Source organism: Podarcis gaigeae (assembly GCF_964106915.1).
Source record: "Podarcis gaigeae genome assembly, chromosome: 9".
Classification (NCBI taxonomy): Eukaryota; Metazoa; Chordata; class Lepidosauria; order Squamata; family Lacertidae; genus Podarcis; species Podarcis gaigeae.
The window spans coordinates 20285585-20293754 of NC_139685.1; the positions used below are offsets into that span (position 1 = coordinate 20285585).

The 8170-nt window shown below is 44.8% G+C and overlaps 1 protein-coding gene across 2 annotated transcripts in view; it reads right to left on the bottom strand.

Annotated features, from left to right (window-relative positions):
• CWH43 (cell wall biogenesis 43 C-terminal homolog) overlaps positions 1 to 8170 on the bottom strand; it is a 41933-nt gene that overhangs the window by 28744 nt on the left and 5019 nt on the right. For both annotated transcript variants that reach the window (XR_014567983.1, XM_083754952.1), the window contains one exon: positions 4741 to 4835. The gene's annotated coding sequence lies outside the window, so the exon portion shown is untranslated. The remainder of the gene's footprint in view (positions 1 to 4740; positions 4836 to 8170) is intronic.

Genomic DNA, 8170 nt, shown 5'->3' on the forward strand with positions numbered 1-8170 from the left:
TCCCTGTGAATGCCAAGCAGCTGCCACATTTGGCACACTTTAGAACTCGGAACATGAATGGAGCTACACACCTTCTGCGTTTTTTACTGCCGATTCCTTTGAGACGAACTGCCAATTTACTTTATTCTCATGCAGGCCCCACCCATGTATAACCTCAGTCATGTTATTTTATTGCATTGCAGAGGTGAGAGTTTTGGGGGGGGTTGTTTCTCAGCTTGTCAGGCAATGGAATCTTCCCTCTTTTCCTACAACAAGCCGACTTGGCATTGTTTCTATGAGAAACGGAAAGCTCAGAGCCTCCAAGTGTCCTTATTTTCCAGGGACAGTCCTGGATTTACAGAAGCCGTCCCAGTTTCTGATTTGATCCCAGAATGTCCTGCTTTTCCTTAAAGGTAAAGGGACCCCTGACCAATGAAGACATACCCTCCAACCTTTCTCCGATGAAAATAGGGACGGCCCATTCCATATGGATAATTTTTCTATTTATACCCCACACATCTTACTGGGTTGGCCTAGCCACTCTGGGCAGCTTCCAACATATACTGTATAGAAACAGAATAAAGCATTTTTAAAAAACCTTCCCTATGCCTTCAGATGGCTCAGAGGTCGGATAACTCCAACCGTCCAACATTTCTCCAGTGAAAATAGGGATATCCCAAGGAAAAGTGGGACATTCTGGGATCAAATCAGAAACTGGGACAGCTTCTCTAAATCAGGAACATCCCTGGAAAATAGGGACACTTGGAGGGTCTGTGAGGAGGATAGTTACCATCTAACAGTATCACCCAGGCACCTCCACCGGCTTCAGCATAAAACATCTGGAGGGCACCAGGTTGAAAAAGGCTGCCCTGTCCAGGATGAAATACAACATGTCTTGCTCCCAGAAAAATGTGCCTAGGATTGCTAACTACAAGTTCATTTAATTACCTTTTTTGCTTACTAAAGTATTGTCATAAGTTTTAGGGGCCACAGTCTCTGGGTGCAAATCACCCATCAATCCTGGATTTAGTAAAAGTTTGGTTAAACTGTACCAAACATGGAAATCCATGGTCTCGGCTTAGGCTAACAAGCCAGGCCAGCCGGGCAGATTGTGGGCTGTGTGCAAAAGACCACTTTAAAACATTGCAAGGTCACTTTTTCTCGTTGTGTTTCAAAACAGATTTGCAGTCCACTGTACACATCCACACAGTTTGCTGTGTACTGAAGCTGTCGACCCTGTCTCTGCCTCTGGAAATAAACTTCACATCCTTTGTATATGCACGCAGGTGTTTATTTAGTGTTTTAACTATACACACTTTGGATTTACTGCACGTAGAGTAAGCTCATGAAGTTATGAAGTCTGTTTGAAGCTGTTTGAAGCTGGCCTGGGGGGAAAGCACATTAAAACGCAGTATTTCTGGATAAACTGCAAGATGCCTGCGCACTGAGGGCACTGCTGCGTGTACATGGATTGAAAATACAGGGATGGGAGTACACCGGAGGCAGGGTAAAGGGTAATGTGTACACAGACTCAGTGTCAATGTGAACGCATGAAATATGTATAAGTCATTGTTTTGGCAGATACCTATCTGAGCAAGGGAAAAAACGCTGCTTGTAGCATGTTTGAGTAAAGCTGGCAATACGTACTACATCCCCTCGGGATCAGATTTTATAAATTGATTTATAATCAGATTAAGTCACGTGGCAGTCACAAATGAGGAAAACACAGTGGCAAGCTTTGAGGCGTACCCTGTATCTATCTAGCTGTTCAGGCTGTTATAACAGGCACATTCAGAGCTGATTTCAGTGTTTGACATAGTCTGCTTCTAGTAGCCTTCCAGGACTTAAAGCTTGTAAATGTAGCTAAAACAGAAATTAAAGCTTTTTGTAAGATAAAGGAAGTTAAAGTCCACTCTCAATGTCATTAGGTTTGCATTACTTCCTCATTTCTGGCCCATCACTTATTGCCAGAAGAATTCAGTAATTAGCAAAATGTACTGTGGGGACATTCTCCCTTGCCCTAGTCTGCAATCATTTTGCACCAGAAGCCATGAGGTTTAGTGTCTGGTTGTTGTTGTTGTTTTGCAGTTTTACCAATTGCCTGCTTGCTCCTTATTTTTTTCCCCTTTCACCCTGCAGTGACATTGACACTTCACATAATAACCCCTTAAATATGCCACGTCATAACAATTTAAGGATTGCTTCGTGATTTTAAGAGTGTACAGCTCACTCAGCTACAAACCTATGTAAACACATTACTGTTACTCAGGAGACAAGGAATTAAAATGAGTTTTCGTTTTAACAAATGTACTGTCATGAAAATACATATTCTCTGCATAGCTACAATGCATTTCTATATAGGACCTGCCTTCCCAAACTGTGTTCAGATTTCTTACAAATCATGTAAGACACCCAGTCCATCCAAGGGCTTGTGCAAACATTCCAGACCCTCCAAGTGTCCCTATTTTCGGGGGGGGGGGGGACAGTCCCAGATTTACAGATGCCCTCCCAATTTCTGATCTGATCCCAGAATGTCCCACTTTTCATCAGAGAAATGTTGGAGGGTGTATGTGACCCCTGAACCAATGAGATAAGTAACTAAACAACCTTTAGAAGAAATCTGAAGGTAGCTCTGTATAGGGAAGTGTGGGTCATTAGGAGGAAAAATAAGGTGGTGGCCAGTCATTAATCCCATACCCCTCAACTGTCCTGGTAAAACCTGAACATGCTGTTTTTTCACACGAGAGCACAGTGCTCATTTTGGGAGCTGAGAACTCGCCATGAAAAAAGCACTTTTTCAAGGCTGCGATCTCATGCTGCACCCTCAACACAGGGAGTTAGCCTGGCCTATACTTTAACACTTGCTGGATCCAGGGGTTAGGATGATCTTGCATACAGACTACTTCCTCCCCCCCCCTTAAAAAACCCCCACCTCATAACACTACTATAGTTGCCAAATGTCACTTGAAAATATGCAATTTACACACTGTTTCAGCAGGGCGAAATGTGAACTGACCCACAACCTTTTACTCCAGTCTTTTCAACCAACTAATGGCAGGAAGTTCATGTTGGCAATTCTGATGCATTTTTATCTATTAAAAAAATGTGGTATCTCTGTTTTATTTTGTTGTTGCTGCTGCTATGTGCTGTTTTTGCTGCTGTTTTATTGAGAGGACTACTTGTCATTTTCTTGTATGCATTTAAATTAAGCTGCCTTGAGTTTGTTTTTTTCTCCATTCTAAGGTGGGATAAAAATGGGGTGATAAATACATACAGTGGTGCCTCGGGTTACATACGCTTCAGTTCAGGTTACAGACTCCGCTAACCCAGAAATATTACCTCGGGTTAAGAACTTTGCTTCATGATGAGAACAGAAATCGTGCTCTGGCAGCGGGAGGCCCCATTAGCTAAAGTGGTGCTTCAGGTTAAGAACAGTTTCAGGTTAAGAACGGACCTCCGGAACGAATTAAGTACTTAACCCGGGGTACCACTGTATGTATGCATTATATTCATTGGCAGCCAGGAGGTGGCAGTAAAGCATAATAGGAATTGCCTTTTCTGAACTGAAAACCAGTTGAACCTCCATCGGTGCTAGTGATAAATCAAATATGAGGAGTGGCATGTGCTTTGTTCATTGGTGAAGAAAAGAGCTCTGTCTGTTATTCCCAGCATCACGATGCTATTGCTAAGAATTAGGCTTGCTAATTATAGTTTCCTATAGAGGTATTTATGCTTGTGTGCATGTCATGAGAAGAAAAATGTCGCACGGGGAGAGAAGAAAAAAAGTGAAGGGGAAAACAATCGCAGGTCAAAAATATAGGACTATGTAATTCAAGGATGGCAAACTTGTGGTCTTCCAGACTTTGTTTGACTCCAAGCCCCGTCAGCCCCAGCTGGCACAGACTATGGTCAGGGATGATAGGATTTGTAGTTCAGCAATGTCCAGAGCCTATAGATTCTCCATCCCTGATGTGTTTTGTTGAAACCAAGCCTAATGAGGAACAGTTGAGGGAGTTGGGTATGTTTGTCCAGGCATCCCCAACCTGCGGTCCTCCAGATGTTTTCGCCTACAACTCCCATGATCCATAGCTGACAGGACCAGTGGTCAGGGATGATGGGAATTGTAGTCCAAAACATCTGGAGGACTGAAGGTTAGGGATGCATGGTTTAGACTGTAAAAGAGTAGGCCAAGAGGAGATATGATAGGCATTGTCAAATATCTCAAGGGCTGTCACATGTGCAAGAAGGAGCAAGCTTGTTTTTTCCTGCTCCAGAGGGTAGGACCCGTATCAATGACTAAACACCAGGAAGAACTTTCCAACAGTAGGAGCTGTTAAGACAGTGAAATGGACTTCCTTGGAAGCTGGTAGACTCTCCTTCCTTGGAGGTTTCCAAACAGACTGGATGGCCATCTGCAATGGATGTTTTCATTGAGATTTCTGCATTTCAGGGGGTTGGACTAGATGACCCTCAGAACCCAACTCTACAATTCTATGATTCCACAAAATCAGCATTTAATAAGTTTGTGTCTGTGCTAGCTAAATGCACCTGAGTACTTACTTATCTGCAATAGTATACTTTTTTTGGCAGTGCTCCAGCAGCTATAAAGCTCTTTCCCAGACAAGAGCTCTTCATGGCACAGGGCACTAGAAAACACCTTTCACACACTTTTGGGCTGCAGTGAAAACATCAGAGTTTATTTCTGAGTAAATATGCATAGGATCAGGCAGCAAATCTATTAACGGGAAGACAGTACTATACCTTTGCAAGATTTGCTTCAGGGAGTGGAGCACAAGGCCGGCAGCTGTGCCAGTATTTGCTCTCTTGGATTATTAGCACTCCAGATTTGCCTGTAACTAAGGGAGAAATCAGGCTAAAGGCAAAACCAAACAAGTCAGGCGGACTAAGGTGTGTTTTTGTTTTCAAAAGGTTTGCACGCACTAAAGTTTGGAAGCCTTTCTCTGTATGTTTGCATAACTCCCCACCCCACATCAAATTTCCTTTTGGCTGCCTACGAATTTCCCCTTCTGGAATAAGATTCCCTTCCCTATTTGTCCCTATTTAAAATTGAGTTTAAATCTTTAAAACGCAAAATGATCAGTGCAATCGTCAGGACTGAAACACAGCTACGCAGCCTCAGAAAGTTATCCCAACTAGACAATATCAGGAAGAACTTTCTGTCAGTAAGAGCTGTTGGACACTGGGACAGACTCCCACAAGATGGCAGACGCTGCTTCCTTGGAGGTTTATAAACAGAGATTGGATGGCCATCTGTCATGGATGCTTTAGCTGAGATTCCTGCATTGCAGGGGGTTGGACTAGATGACCCTCAGAGTCCCTTCCAACTCTACAATTATATTATTCCATTAAATCAGCATCTAATAAGTTTGTGTCTGTGGTAGCTACATGCACCCAATAACCTTCTTATTTGAAATACAGTCACATCTTGAGTTGAAGTAGCTTCGGGATAAGTATTTTCGGGTTGCGCGCTGCAGCAACCCAGAAGTAACGGAGCGTGTTAGGGTTTTGCAGCTTGCGCATGCGCAGACGGTCAAAATGACATCATGCGCATGCGCAGAAGTGGCAAATCGCGACCCACGCACGCGGGTTGCGTTCACTTCTGGATGCAAATGGGGCTCCGGAACGGAAACCGGTCGCATCCAGAGGTACCACGGTACCTTTTTCTTTTTGCAGCACTCCGGCAGCTATAAAGCTCTTTCCTGGAGTGGAGCTATTCAGGGCACAGGGCACCAGAACCCACCCTCACGGTCCCTTCCAACTAGGGTTGCCACCTTTGTTCTGGCAAAATACAGGACAGATCTTGGAGGTTGGGTGGGGGTGATTTGTTGTTGTTGTTGTTCATTTGGTGCTGAAGTGGCTTCAAAGCAATCCATTACCATCTATTGCAGCCTCACAGGGTGGCCCCTCTGGGATTGGTCACATGCACACACAGGCACACAAACCTGTAAATTTGTCTGAGCTTGGCTACAGATACATGACTTTGTTTTGCACCTTTCAATCACATGCATTTGGATATGATCCCTAACTTGGGAGGGAGGGAGGGAGGGAGGGAGGGAGGAAGGAAGGAAGGAAGAAGACTGACTCAGCTATACAGCTGCAAATAAAACATTTTAAGTGTGTTTCAAGTGCAATATACAATGTGACATTAGACGGCGATGGTAAGCCTTATGGAAAATTCAATGTGTTTTTAAAAATGCTTTTTTTAAAAAAAGCATTTTCAGAATGGTTTTTATATGTGTGTAGATTCCACCCTGAAATTCAAAAGTGTTAACATTTTACATTGAGAGTAGGGTTGCCTCTCTTTTTTTGAAAACCCCTGAATTGTTGAGCTTCTTTTAGGAAAACCCAAAAAATACTGAGATTTTTAAAAGATTTCGCAATTGACGCTTGCCAAAGATCCAATACGAAATGCTGCCTTTAGGAAATTGCCCCAGACATCAATTCTGTCTTTGAAATCCCATTTAATTGCAGCTCTTGTCCTAAATGGGATGCGGGTGGTGCTGTGGGTTAAACCACAGAGCCTAGGACTTGCCCTTCAGAAGGTCAGCGGTTCAAATCCCCGCAATGGGGTGAACTCCCGTTGCTCAGTCCCTGCTCCTGCCAACCTAGCAGTTCGAAAGCACGTCAAAGTGCAAATAGATAAATAGGTACCGCTCTGGCGGGAAGGTAAACGGCGTTTCCGTGCGCTGCTCTGGTTCGCCAGCAGCGGCTTAGTCATGCTGGCCACATGACCATGAGGGAGCTCATGTACGCCGGCTCCCTTGGCCAATAAAGCGAGATGAGCGCCACAACCCCAGAGTCCACCACGACTGGACCTAATGGTCAGGGGTCCCTTTACCTTTACCTTGTCCTAAATGTGACCATTCCATGATTCGAAAGTAGCGCTTTGCTAGGGCAAGCAGGCATCACACATGCAATTTGGCCATCTTTGAAAAGTTTGGGCACCCTTGTGCTAGGGAGTAAGTCCCAATGAACTTAACAGGGCATACCTCAGGAAAATTCTAAAAAAAACGCTCAACAGCTAATTAAGTTTCCTTAATAAAAGCTCAACATTTGTGGTGGTTTCCTTACATTGCTTGCGCAAAGAACGATTCTTCAGACACTTAATTTTGGTTTCTTCTTAAAAAGAAGCTTGACAACTCTGTGATGTTTTGAAAAGTGGCAACCCTTGGCCAATTTTGGTTGGTTTCTGTGAGGGGGGGAGAAAGCGCTCAACAATTGTGGCGGTTTCCTTAAAAAACAAAACACTCAACAACTTTACTTTTGGCAATATGAACGCCCTATTCCGAGCAGGCTGTGAGAGAAGCGTTGCGCGCGGCCATTTGAGGGGAGCCTGTCGCCGGAGCCGGGCCATGGCGTTGGAGACGCGTCGTGAGAGGAACGAGGCGCGGAGAGAAGCAGCCCCACGGAGCTTTCCCCTCGGTTCGGTCCGCTTTTCTCCTCCGGGCGCGGAGAAGGGAAAGGCTCCGCCTTCGGACGACATGGTTACCTAACAGGCGGGCGCCTCGCTTCGCCAAAGAGCGCGCGGGGGCGGCCGGACGAGGGAGGCGCCTGGACCAGGAAGGACGGAGCAGCCCTGGGGCAGAGGAAGAAGAGGGCGAAGGGGACGAGCGAAGGGCGGGTAAGACTGCTGGGGGCGCGGGAGAGAAGCGGCTGGGCGGTGGGGGTGCAGCGCTGGGCTTCTGAGCCCCCCCCCCCGGCTAGGCTCTTTTGGATAATAATTTGTTTATTCGTTTTCAATTACAATCTAATCATAGCCTCATTAGAACAACACCAGTTTTTATAATGCAATTATTCACGCCAGTCGTTCAAATGCCGAATTATAGAATTTAGATCAAGGGGGGGAGAGACCCCCCACGTGCTAGAATTTTTAAAAAATCTTTATTGAAAGTTCCAAAAAGTACACAATTCTATGTGCGCTAAACATGGCGAGAGGTAAATAAAAGAGAAAGAGAACCCGTGCAGAAGGGGAAATAAAGGGGGGGGAGCGGGGGAAACCCAAAACTGCACATTTTCTAAGGTGGTTTTTGTACTTCACCAGATCTTAACCTATTACAGTATTTGTAAGAACGGATTCCAAATATCATTGAATTTGTCCATGGCGTTTATGTGCAAGTTGTTCATATGTTGCGAGTTTGTATAAGTTTTCTATCCAATCGTAGAAGGGAGC